Below are 14744 nucleotides of genomic sequence, written 5' to 3' on the forward strand. Positions count from 1 at the left end.
AGCTGCTGGACCCAAGAGCAGAACACAGAGAGTACAGGAGTTGTAGTGAAGGTGAACAGGTTTATTTGGTGTAACCAGGAGTGAGGCAGGAGGCAGGTTGGAGAGTGATGCGCATCAGGCTGGAGGGAGTGAGGCAGGCAGGCTGGAGGTGTAGATCCACAGAACTATAAGCAAAGAGAACAAAGGTGAGGCACTCGATTTCAACAGGAGAACTACTGGAAAGTGTGTATACTGGAGACAGGTATGAATAACTACCACGGTGTATCGTAGTACGATCTGGCGACAACTGCAGGGAAACCAGGTGTATTTGAAGGGGAGTTGATGAGCTGATGTGGGCCAGGTGTGAGCAGTTGAGAGTGGCAGGCAAAGCACAGAGACAGACAGGGGGGGCGCGACGACACAGGGGAGAACACAGCACCACAACTGTGGCCATGACAAAAGGACTCCTAAAATACTCCCATAGTTAACTAGTGTGTGTGTGTGTGTGTGTGTGTGTGTGTGTGTGTGTGTGTGTGTGTGTGTGTGTGTGTGTGTGTGTGTGTGTGTGTGTGTGTGTGTGTGTGTGTGTGTGTACAGGTAGAACAGTAACTCTTTAGTTAGTGAATGATTGATTAAAGAAAGCTCTTACTCAAGATCAATGCACGAGCATTTAAAAAGAAAACACCCGGGAGCTCTGGTTCAGGATGGCCGCAAACCACCGCAAGTTCTGTTGATTTTCCCCCTTCCCCGAACTGGAATGTTCGTTTATCAAGCAGTCGCAGTAGTATACCAAAGATAAAAGTTTGTATGTTTATTAATATTAATATTCGAATATATTCGAATATTTATTAATAATATTTGGACCATTAAATGTCTTCATTCCTTTATATGGTATAAAACTCGGCCAAAAGCCGAGCTCCGAGGGTTTGTTTACCAGCGTTGCTATGGTGACCGCCAGAGAAGGAGATTCTAATGGCACTTGACAACGATGACATTATTGACAAGATGGCAGAGAGCAGTGAGCTACTGCGCCGCCTACTGGTTTACTAGGGATAATCGCTGACTGGTTGTGATCTACTTTATTGTCACTAATGAGTGAATATTGTATTCTAAGTTCTTCTTTGTTGTTCTTACATTGTTGCTTGTTAAATTTAAAGAAATTAATATATTCCAGTTTTGATAAATGTTTTATATGTTTGATGCTTGAAAGTAAGTTAATTATTGAACATCCAATCTAGTATTTGTCTCTCTTTTTACAAATATAGGCCCATTGTTTTGTGTGTCTTGCCTTGTACATTTGTGTATCCTATGGCTGCTGTCCTCAATAGTTTTTGAGTATTCATCCATTGCTATAACATTTGAAAACAGGGTTTTCAATGAAAATCATATATTCAAATAGATAACTCATCGGTCACTCCTAAATCTCTTTCAACTATCAAATAGTGTTAGAATACACAACTAGAGGTATGGTGGTCTGCATGAGAAGGGTGGCCTGGAATGGCATCAAATTCCCGGCCTGAATTATTGTCCCAGTCTGCCACTGTTCCTCCCCAAGAATGCAGAGGAACGTCTCCACCTCCTTGTTCGCCCAAGTAAGCGTTTTATGTGTCAGTGTGCGTGTGTGTGTTTGTGTGTGTGTTTCTGTGTGCATAAGCAGTACAGGTAAACCAGTAATCCTATTTAGTTAGTCAATGATTGATTAATGACTGCTCTTACTCAGCTACATGTCTGGTTTCAGGTATTTCTGACAGCGTGGATAAGATCTCTTTACTATGGTACTATGGTACTGTTGTTTGGTGTGTTGTCTTGTCTGTTTCCTAACTCTGAAAAGTCTTTAGTCTTTTTCTTCTCCTTCAAATTAATAAAAGTGTTTCCTTAGCTTTCATCAGATTGTATTTCGATAGGTTGGGAGTCACATAATTTCAAAGCAGATGATACAAAGTACAGCAGAACTCAATACCCTTGACGTAGTTTAAGTTCCACTGTTTTAACCTCGACCATCATGACTGGGTCGTGGTGGTTTTATAGCTTTATATGGAACTCCTCAATTACAATTAGGGCATTTAGCAGACGCTTTTATCCAAAGCGACTTACATGGTTAATACACACATTGACACACCGACGGCAGAGTCAACCATGCAAGGCGACAGCCAGCTCGTCAGGAGCAGTTAGGGTTAAGTGTCTCGCTCAGGGACACAACGACACTCAGCTAGGAGGAGCTGGGGATCGAACTAGCCACCCTATCGGTTTCAAGAGAACTGCTCTACCTCCTGAGCTAAGCCCGACCCCCTCCTCAAACCGTTGCTGTGTCTTATCCAATCACTTGACACAGATTATGGGTGTGTGTTCTGGTGAAGCCCAATCATCGTTTTAGGTGCTTAGCTGTATTGAAAGCCTCCTTCCTCATTCAATTTCCAGTTTTCACTAAGGAGCCCAGCGGCTCAATCTTTATTCTCAGTACCTTTAGAACCGTGCTAATGTTCTGTCTCGGTTCTAAACACTTCCTTTGGGTTTTGGCCAACACCTGAATCTCTTTCTTCAACGGATCTTACTTTCCATCCTTTTGTGCTTTTATATTTTCATACGACACGGGCAGCACACATTTTCACCACAGAGAAGATAAGGTAAAGTTTGCGAAATGTCATTTTCCCTTGAGATTATTGGTCATAAATTCTCACTGTATTCATATATTCTCAATTAATCTGTTACCAGTCCCGGTTAAATGTTTCAAGGTTCCTGCTGTAAAAGAGTCATTGATCTCAGAGAGACAACCTGTCTGAATAGAGAATATGGGTCAGAACATTAATAACTAATTTCAATGTGTTGAGGGCATTTTTATATGGAGCCTATGGTCCAGGATCGGAACAGAACTCACATTGGGTTCCAATGGAAAACGCTTTTGATTCAAACTTTCCCTGTTTTGTGCTGAAAGGACGAGTTGTGATGATCTCTTTGACTGTATGAGTATAGTGTGCTTTGGAGGTTTATTGGTAACAGTAGTGACTTACTGTTGGTTTTATAAGCGTCAATAACGGTACCCTGATCTTTACACTCTTGATGCCAGTGACTCCACTCTGTGGAAGAGAGGTTTCAGTGGTTCCCGTTGTGAGGGAGCAACATTTCCACCCACACTAAACACAGTCGGCCATCCCTGAAAGGTCACTGCGTTTTCAACTGCTCACAGGTGAGCACTCTGTTGTGGTCAGACCGTACCATCTGCCAGATAAAAGGGGGGAAACGGGAGTCTTCTTCAATACTGTATTTACTTCAAAAATGGAAACACAAATTATTAATGTTTTCACTTAGTAAATTATTCGTTTTTATTTGATAGCAATAATCGATGAGTATTTATACTTTAATATGGATCCCCACTTTGTTTTTAATAATGGTATGTCCCAGCTCTTATTTAAACTCCTCCATTGAGAGTTAACAATGGGTGGCTGTCTCTCGGGCTGGGTACACCATAGTTCTCTGAATCCTCCTTCTCCTGTAAGCGCATCTAGACAAGTTATATTTGTTTTGCTGTTTGGTTTTCTTATCAATCCATTAGCCCACTGTAAATATTAAGCTAAAGTGAAAGAGCTCTAGAAACATTTTTTGATTAATTTCACCTTTTTTCATACAGCTTCACCAGCACTGCTGGTGATTCGGTGCCCTCCCCCCCCACTCACACACACACAAACGCACGCACTCTGATAATGATATATATGAGATCTAGACATAGGCAGTGATAGACTGTATGAGATCTAGACATAATGCAGATAATGATGGTGTGTATGAGATCTAGAAAAATATAGTGATATTGTGTGTATGTATATCAGAGAGAAGAAGGAAAGGAAGTCTCAGAGAAGCTAAGGTACGGTTTACTCAATGTCATGTTTTCTTAAGTTTAATCTGTTACCGGCCCGGTTAAATGTTTCCAGGTTCCTGCTGTAAAAGAGTCATTGATCTCAGAGAGACAACCTGTCTGAATAGAGAATATGGGTCAGAACATCAATAACTAATTTCAATGTGTTGAGGGCATTTTTATATGGAGCCTCTGGTCCAGGATCAGAACAGAACTCACATTGGGTTCCAATGGAAAACGGTTTGGATTAAAACATTCCCCGTTTTGTGCTGAAAGGACGAGTTGTGATGATCTCTTTGACTGTATGAGTATAGTGTGCTTTGGAGGTTTATTGGCACATTAGTGACTTACTGTTGGTTTTATAAGCGTCGATAACAGTTTAGTACCCTGATCTTTACACTCTTGATGCCAGTGACTCCACTCTGGGGAAGAGACGTTTCAGTGGTTCCCGTTGTGAGGGAGCAACATTTCCACCCACACTAAACACAGTCGGCCATCCCTGAAAGGTCACTGCGTTTTCAACTGCTCACAGGTGAGCACTCTGTTGTGGTCAGACCGTACCATCTGGCAGATAAAAGGGGGGAAACGGGAGTCTTCTTCAATACTGTATTTACTTCAAAAATGGAAACACAAATTATTAATGTTTTCACTTAGTAAATTATTAGTTTTTATTTTATAGCAATAATCGATAAGTATTCATACTTTAATATGGATCCCCACTTTGTTTTTAATAATGGTATGTCCCAGCTCTTATTTAATCCCCTCCATTGAGAGTTAACAATGGGTGGCTGTCTCTTGGGCTGGGGACACCATAGTTCTCTGAATCCTCCTTCTCCTGTAAGCACATCTAGACAAGTTATATTTGTTTTGCTGTTTGGTTTTCTTATCAATCCAGCTGCCCGCTGTAAATATTAAATTAAAGTAAAAGAGCTCTTGACATTTTTTTGGATTAATTCACCTCACCAGCACTGCTGGTGATTCAGTGCCCCCCCCCCCCCCCACACACACACACACACACACACACACACACACACACACACACACACACATACTCTGATAATGATATGAGACTTACAGTGATAGACTGTATGAGATCTAGACATACTGTAGAAAATAGTGTGTATGAGATCTAGAAAAATAGTGATATTGTGTGTATGTATATCAGAGAGAAGGACAGGAAGTCTCAGAGAAGCTAAGGTACAGTTTGCTCAATGTCATGTTTTCTTGAGATTATTGGTGATATTACTGCAATAACATATTCTAAAGTTGGACCCAAGAGCAGAACACAGAGAATACAGGAGTTGTAGTGAAGGTGAACAGGTTGATTTGGTGTAACCAGGAGTGAGGCAGGAGGCAGGTTGGAGAGTGGGGAGCATCAGGCTGGAGGGAGTGAGGCAGGCAGGCTGGAGGTGTAGATCCACAAACTATGGACAAAAGAGAACAAAGGTGAGGCACGAGATTTCAACAGGAGAACTACTGGAAAGTGTGTATACTGGAGCCAGATACGAATAACTACCACGGTGTATCGAAGTACGCTCTGGCGACAACTGCAGGGAAACCAGGTGTATTTGAAGGGGAGTTGATGAGCTGATGCAGGCCAGGTGTGAGCAGTTGAGAGCGGCAGGCAAAGCACAGAGACAGACAGGGGGGGTGGCCGACGTGTGTGTGTGTGTGTGTGTGTGTGTGTGTGTGTGTGTGTGTGTGTGTGTGTGCGTGTGCGTGTGCGTGTGCGTGTGCGTGTGCGCGTGCGTGCGTGTGCGTGTGCGTGCGTGTGTGTGTGTGTGAGTACAGGTAGAAAAGTAACTCTTTTGTTAGTTAAAGATTGATTAAAGACGGCTCTTACTCAAGATCCAGGTCTGTGTCCTGGTTTGATCTGAGGTGTTTCTGACAGCGTGGATACGTTTCAAAAGATCTCCTTACCAGTGGCGTCACTATGCTGTTTTATTCGGGGCTAAAGCTCTGGATATTATTTAATATTCATTGGTATATTTACTGGTAACTATTGATTGCATTAATTCAATTCAGTCTAGAAGTGATGAAATGATTCTAGTCATTAATGGTTGTTAGTTATTTAGAAAGAAACATGGGGATTCCAGGAGCATCTCAAAATAAAGTGAGATGCTCCTGGAATGTGTACTTATACTCATACTGAGCCAGTATCCTGTGTACTTATACTCATACTGAGCTAGTATCCTGTGTTCTTATACTCATACTGAGCCATTATCCTGTGTACTTATACTCATACTGAGCCAATATCCTGTGTACTTAAACTTATACTGAGCTAGTATCCTGTGTACTTATGCTCACACTGAGCCAGTATACTGTGTACTTAAACTCATGCTGAGCCAGTATCCTGTGTACTTATACTCACACTGAGCAAGTATACTGTGTACTTAAACTCATACTGAGCCAGTATTCTGTGTACTTATACTCACACTGAGGCCGTTTCTCAATTCCTAGCACGCGTACTACGGACTCGATGACTTGCAAGCACGTACTTGGCAAGTCCGTACTTCAAGCACAGACTTGCGAGCACGCGAGTACGTACCTGCGATTGGAACAGCAGCGGACTCGATGACGTCACCACCTCTGCTCGTCCATTAACTGTGCTACGGCCTCATTTAGGCATATACTACTGAACAATATAAACAAATGATATAAAACAAAATCCCAGCCTCTTTCATTTTCAAATAGTATGTAAATATTCTGAATGAATAAAAATTGAAAAGATATGCGTGTCCTGTCATGTGTATGAGCTATACACACACGACTTTATATATATATATTTATATATTATCTTATATTATTATTATTATTATTATTATATTATATATTATATAAATATATACATAAGTTAAGAGTAACTTAAGCTACAGTTGTGCGTCTTCTCCATATTGTCCGCCATCGTACTGCTGCGAGTGCGAAATGCATCCTGGGATTTATAGCGGTTGCAAGCACACACGAGCCATCTCCGATGCATGCTCGGTGAAACGGCGAGATCGAGCACGCATCAAGAACACTTCCGGGTTTTACGACAGTACTCGCTTGATGCGTGCTTCGAATTGGAACAGTGCTCGGGCAACGACTGATGACGTTTCACGAGTCCACGAGCACACGAGCACGCACAAGTACGCAAATTGAGAAACGGCCTGAGCCATTATCCTGTGTACTTATGCCCCGTTTCCACTGCAGGGTGCGGTACGGTTCGGTTCGCCTCAGTCAGTAGGGGGCGGTATAGCCCAGCCCAGTTCCGAGGTGGCATTTCCACCGCCGACAGTACCCTTTATGGTAGGCCGGATGTCGATTGCCGCGGCAGCTACGTAAACATCGTAAACACGTCTTCCCCCTAAGAATGCAGAGGAACGTCTCCACCTCCTTGTTCGCCCAAGCAAGCGTTTTACGCGACATGTTTATTGTAAAGAATAATACCTCGAGGCTACTGTTTGTTTGTTTTTATCCCCACGTCGCCCGGAAGTGACGATTCTGTTGACCAATCAACGGAGGGGGTGTGTAGCTCGAATTTTCCGGCACCCTTTCAGGCGTCTCAGTATGTTGGAGGTTAAAACAGTGGAACTAAAGTCACTTCAAGGCTATAAAGTTCTGCTGGCCAAGTCCTTCTAGATAGTCCTTCTGCGAGAGAATAAACAGTTTAAAAATATAACCAGACTGTTTACCACCTCAAGTGGATTAACCTATCTTATCCCCAGTCAGATTCATATATATGTATATATATGTAAGGTTTGCCTCACACGCATTTTTCTTTTCCCTCTAGGCTAAGCCCCTGATGTTTCACAAGCCTAGAAACGCCCCTGCTCCTTACTATGTTTGTTTGTCTTCGCTAAAGTGATTTCCTGTCTGGTACTGAAATACAATCCACAGAAACAATATGTAGTTGTGTTTGTGTCCAGGTCTCCAGTCTACTATGGATGAGGAGAGAGAGGAGGGGGGTCCTACCTCTAGGACCACTCTGTCTGGGGAAGATGGCCGCCGGAGCAAAGCTAAGAGGTAAGAAGAGGATCTCTCTGTCTGTGACTGTTCACAGACAGAGAATATATCACTGCTCAGCAGTGATATATCATGACTCCATCATTAGTCTGAGTAACAGCTGTGTGTGTATTGTGTTGAAGCCCAGAGCAGCAGGAGAGAGCAGACTCCCCTGGACCCAGCTGTGTCTCCATGAACAGTGACCGGTCAATGGATTTTCCTATTAACTTTAAAGATGGACGCCCCTCCAGAGAGGAGAGGTAGGAGTTTCTAACAGACGATGAAAACAGACCAGTTAACTGTTATTAGACTCTACCGATACTGATGCTTAAAAGTTAGGACAAATATTCTCTCTCTCTCTCTCTCTCTCTCTCTCTCTGTCTGTCTGTCTGTCTGTCTGTTCCAATATCCATACTTCCAATGAGTGGTCATATTATACGTATTATACTATCCGTACTCACTAAGTGCTCTAATTTTCAGATGTCAGTGTTGTTCCAAATCTAATACTCTGCGTTGCACTAACCGGAAATTACGATCACGAGTGTCGCCGCGGCTCCTCCCCCGCAATAAACATCCCGCTTTGAACGGTGAACTCTACGCCTAGCAGCTATAAAAAGCTATAAAAGCTAATGACTATTAATGCAGTCTATGTGGAAAATGCGCATGGACATAATATGGAATGGACACCGGATTCCAAAATGGCGCCCATTCATTCCTATGTAAACTGCTCAATGGCGCAGGGCAACATCAAGGAGAGATATGCTTCCGCATCACGCTAGACTAGCCACGCCCTAGTTCATGACACACCGGATGCAGAAATATTCTTGTTTTTTAGCATTGTTAGCATTGTAGCATCATAAGCGAGAGGGCTGAGCGATCGCAGTCGCATTGTTTACCGACCATGGAAGTATAAGTTAACTTCTTAAATATGAAAGATTGCTCCATATAACATGTAATAGCAACAACATAGTAAATGTACGTCGGCCTAGAATGTTGAATTTTATTGCTTAAGAAACAGATTCCATCCAACTATTTACGAAAAATGCAATCATTACGGTATAATTTTTATAATATTGTTAATAGCCTAATAAACATTTCAGTTGTGTTAGTATTTAATTTTTAATTTGCTTGTTTAGCTATGCATGACCGTTAACAATGTTGGTGTAGGCCTATTACAAATATTTATGTGGGTAGGCTACTCCAACCTCGTTGCTGATCGATATGTAACCATTTATTTGTGTATAAATTATTGATTGCATTTTTCGTAAATAGTTGGATGGAATCTGTTTCTTAAGCAATAACATTGAACTGTATTGTTTTCTAGGCCAACATACATTTACTATGTTGTTGCTATTATATGCTATATGGAGCAATATTTCATATTTATGAAGTTAACTAATACTTCCATGCAGGGGCGGCCTTCCCTACAGGCGGGTTAGGCGGCCGCCTAGAGCGCCATCTAGAGGGGGAGCGCAAAATAATGCGCCCAAAAACAAAAACAAAAAAAACACAATTATATGTTATTTCCCTCCTGGCGAAAACGGAAGGGGAACCTACCTCCTTGGTTTCGTCAGAACATGCTAGTACTATAAGGCGTTTGGTTAGAGTGTTTTCAAGAATCGAGAATCAAGGACGAAATCAAGAAAATGAAGAGGCAAAAGCCATCCAGGGCGCAATTTTTTCCTCCGTGGATTTTATTCTTGAATTAATGTTTGTTCATCGTTGCGATCGTTGTTGTGTTTATGTGAAAGAAATGCAGTTACAGGGCAAAACAGTTTTTCAAGGTTGCAATTCAGTTTTCGTGGGGAATTAACGAACTATTTTTTTTTTTTTTTTTTTTTTGCGAAGGGGGGGGGGGCGCCAGGAGTGAAGCTCGCCTAGAGCGCCAAATGTGCTGGGGCCGCCCCTGCTTCCATGGTCGGTAAAGAATTCGACTGCGATCGCTCAGACCTCTCGCTTATGATGCTACAATCCAATCCAATCCAATCCACTTTATTTATATAGCACAGTTTAAACAAACACATAGGTTTTCCAAAGTGCTGCACACAGAAAAAGAGATAAAATAAGTATAAAATAAGTGAAAACACATGACCCACCCAACACTTCTACATCACATCAACACGCCATCTAGTGTCCAAAGGCCAAATAAAAGAGGTGCGTTTTGACCAAGGTTTTAAAGAGACACAGGGATGTAGTTTGTCTAATATGGAATGGCAAAGTGTTCCACAATTTTGGGGCTGCTACCGCAAAGGCACGTTCTCCTCTGTGTTTTAGCCTGGTACGGGGTGTGGCCAAAAACAGCTGGTCAGCTGACCTAAGAGAACGGCTAGGAGTGTAGGGTTTTAACAGCTCGGAGAGGTATGGTGGGGCAAGGCCATTTAAGGCTTTAAACGCAAATAAAAGTATTTTAAAATGAATCCTAAAACGTACAGGTAGCCAGTGCAATGAAGCCAGAATAGGTGTAATGTGGTCGTACTTTCTAGTGTTAGTCAAGAGACGAGCTGCGGCATTTTGAACTGTGCTACAATGCTGTGCTACTGTGCTACAATGCTAATAATGCTAAAAAACAAGAATATTTCTGCATCCGGTACGTCATGAACTAGGGCGTGGCTAGGCCCTCATGATGCGGAAGCATATACGTATCTCCTTGATGTTGCCCTGCGCCACTGAGCAGTTTACATAGGAATGAATGGGCGTCATTTTGGAATCCGGTGTCCATTCTATAATATGTCCATGATCCACACTCAGCGGTTTGACCGTTTTGAGTACACCATCCGGCTAGTAAGTGCGGATAGTATGGATATTGGAGTTAAAGCTGTGTGTGTATTGTGTTGAAGCCCAGAGCAGCAGCAGAGAGCAGACTCCCCTGGACCCAGCTGTGTCTCCATGAAGAGTGACCACTCTATGGGTCATCCTCTTAACTTTAAAGATGGACGCCCCTCCAGAGAGGAGAGGTAGGAGTTTCTAACAGACGATGAAAACAGACCGGTTAAATGTTATCAGACTCTACCGATACTGATGCTTAACAGTTAGGAAACAGCAGTGTGTGTATTGTGTTGAAGCCCAGAGCAGCAGGAGAGAGCAGACTCCCCTGGACCCAGCTGTGTCTCCATGAAGAGTGACTGGTCTATGGATTTTCTTCCTGACTTTAAAGATGGACGCCCCTCCACAGAGGAGAGGTAGGAGTTTCTAACAGACGATGAAAACAGACCAGTTAACTGTTATTAGACTCTACCGATACTGATGCTGAAAAGTTAGGAAAAATATTCTCTCTCTCTCTCTCTCTCTCTCTCTCTCTCTCTATGTCTGTTCCAATATCCATACTTCCATCAGTACACTTAAACGTAGTACACTATCCACACTCACTAAGTGCTCTAATTTTCAGTTGTCAGTGTTGTTCCAAATCTAATACTCTGCGTTGTACTAACCGGAAATTACGATCACGAGCGTCGCCGCGGCTCCTCCCCCGCAATAAACATCCCGCTTTGAACGGTGAACTCTACGCCTAGCAGCTATAAAAAGCTATAAAAGCTAATGACTATTAATGCAGTCTATGTGGAAAATGCTCATGGACATATTATAGAATGGACACCGGATTCCAAAATGGCGCCCATTCATTCCTATGTAAACTGCTCAATGGCGCAGGGCAACATCAAGGAGAGATATGCTTCCGCATCATGCTAGACTAGCCACGCCCTAGTTCATGACGTACCGGATGCAGAAATATTCTTGTTTTTTAGCATTGTTAGCATTGTAGCATCATAAGCGAGAGGTCTGAGCGATCGCAGTCGCATTGTTTACCGACCATGGAAATATAAGTTAACTTCATAAATATGAAAGATTGCTCCATATAACATATAACAGCAACAACATAGTAAATGTACGTTGGCCTAGAATGTTGAATTTTATTGCTTAAGAAACAGATTCCATCCAACTATTTACGAAAAATGCAATCATTACGGTATAATTTTTATAATATTGTTAATAGCCTAATAAACATTTCAGTTGTGTTAGTATTTAATTTTTAATTTGCTTGTTTAGCTATGCATGACCGTTAACAATGTTGGTGTAGGCCTATTACAAATATTTATGTGGGTAGGCTACTCCAACCTCGTTGCTGATCGATATGTAACCATTTATTTGTGTATAAATTATTGATCGCATTTTTCGTAAATAGTTGGATGGAATCTGTTTCTTAAGTAATACAATTGAACTGTATTGTTTTCTAGGCCAACGTACATTTACTATGTTGTTGCTATTATATGTTATATGGAGCAATATTTCATATTTATGAAGTTAACTAATACTTCCATGGTCGGTAAAGAATTCGACTGCGATCGCTCAGACCTCTCGCTTATGATGCTACAATGCTAATAATGCTAAAAAACAAGAATATTTCTGCATCCGGTACGTCATGAACTAGGGCGTGGCTAGGCCCTCATGATGCGGAAGCATATCTCTCCTTGATGTTGCCCTGCGCCACTGAGCAGTTTACATAGGAATGAATGGGCGCCATTTTGGAATCCGGTGTCCATTCTATAATATGTCCATAATCCACACTCAGCGGTTTGACCGTTTTGAGTACACCATCCGGGTCCTTTCAGTACACTTATTTTCGCCCAATTTGAATTGGAACTCCCTACGTACTCAAACTAAGGCTAGTAAGTGCGGATAGTATGGATATTGGAGTTAAAGCTGTGTGTGTATTGTGTTGAAGCCCAGAGCAGCAGCAGAGAGCAGACTCCCCTGGACCCAGCTGTGTCTCCATGAAGAGTGACCACTCTATGGGTCATCCTCTTAACTTTAAAGATGGACGCCCCTCCAGAGAGGAGAGGTAGGAGTTTCTAACAGACGATGAAAACAGACCGGTTAAATGTTATCAGACTCTACCGATACTGTTGCTTAACAGTTAGGAAACAACAGTGTGTGTATTGTGTTGAAGCCCAGAGCAGCAGGAGAGAGCAGACTCCCCTGGACCCAGCTGTGTCTCCATGAACAGTGACCGGTCAATGGATTTTCCTATTAACTTTAAAGATGGACGCCCCTCCACAGAGGAGAGGTAGGAGTTTCTAACAGACGATGAAAACAGACCAGTTAACTGTTATTAGACTCTACCGATACTGATGCTTAAAAGTTAGGACAAATATTCTCTCTCTCTCTCTCTCTCTCTCTCTATGTCTGTTCCAATATCCATACTTCCATCAGTACACTTAAACGTAGTACACTATCCACACTCACTAAGTGCTCTAATTTTCAGATGTCAGTGTTGTTCCAAATCTAATACTCCGTGGTGCACGGACCGGAAATTACGATCACGAGTGTCGCCGCGGCTCCTCCCCCGCAATAAACATCCCGCGTTGAACGGTGAACTCTATGCCTAGCAGCTATAAAAAGCTATAAAAGCTAATGACTATTAATGCAGGCTATGTGGAAAATGCGCATGGACATATTATAGAATGGACACCGGATTCCAAAATGGCGCCCATTCATTCCTATGTAAACTGCTCAATGGCGCAGGGCAACATCAAGGAGAGATATGCTTCCGCATAATGGGTCTATGGCCACGCCCTAGTTCATGACCTACCGGATGCAGAAATATTCTTGTTTTTTAGCATTGTTAGCATTGTAGCATCATAAGCGAGAGGTCTGAGCGATCGCAGTCGCATTGTTTACCGACCATGGAAGTATAAGTTAACTTCTTAAATATGAAAGATTGCTCCATATAACATATAATAGCAACAACATAATAAATGTACGTTGGCCTAGAAAACAATACAGTTCAATTTTATTGCTTAAGAAACAGATTCCATACAACTACTTACGAAAAATGCAATCATTACGGTATAATTTTTATAAAATTGTTAATAGCCTAATAAACATTTCAGTTGTGTTAGTATTTAATTTTTAATTTGCTTGTTTAGCTATGTATGACCGTTAACAAGGTTGGTGTAGGCCTATTACAAATATTTATGTGGGTAGGCTACTCCAACCTCGTTGCTGATCGATATGTAACCATTTATTTGTGTATAAATTATTGATTGCATTTTTCGTAAATAGTTGGATGGAATCTGTTTCTTAAGCAATAACATTGAACTGTATTGTTTTCTAGGCCAACGTACATTTACTATGTTGTTGCTATTATATGCTATATGGAGCAATATTTCATATTTATGAAGTTAACTAATGCTTCCATGGTCGGTAAACAATGCGACTGCGATCGCTCAGACCTCTCGCTTATGATGCTACAATGCTAATAATGCTAAAAAACAATATTTCTGCATCCGGTACGTCATGAACTAGGGCGTGGCTAGGCCCTCATGATGCGGAAGCATCCCTCTCCTTGATGTTGCCCTGCGCCATTGAGCAGTTTACATAGGAATGAATGAGCGCCATTTTGGAATCCGGTGTCCATTCTATAATATGTCCATGATCCACACTCAGCGTTTTGTATGGAGTTAGAATTATGCCAAAACCCCGCACACACGTAAAACGTGTTTTGCTCACGCATAACGATTCACACCCACACAAAACGTGTTTTACTCACGCACAATGATTCACACACACGCTCAGTGTGGTTTGCAAATACAAAACATCATTCACAAACTAATGCATTTTGCTTCAGAAACAAATACAGTATGTTTTCCACAAAGTACAAAAAAAAATCCTTCAAGTACACAAAACAATTCTACAAGTACGGAACACTGAAAGCTGCGCACGGATCAGCAAGGCGGAAATTAGTGCCAAAAGTCACGTGACAAACAAATGTCCTGTGATTCACACTACACAACAGCAGGTGGCGTTGTTCCTGCCAAACCGCACGGATTCCGTACGCTTTCCGTACGCTTTCCGTGCGGTTTAGCACTTTTACCGCGCCATTCTAGGGCCAGTTAGTGGCCTTCTTGGCTTTCCATAGAATCCACACACGGTTGGCCGG

This window comes from Gadus morhua, chromosome 6 (assembly GCF_902167405.1).
Source record: "Gadus morhua chromosome 6, gadMor3.0, whole genome shotgun sequence".
Classification (NCBI taxonomy): domain Eukaryota; kingdom Metazoa; phylum Chordata; class Actinopteri; order Gadiformes; family Gadidae; genus Gadus; species Gadus morhua.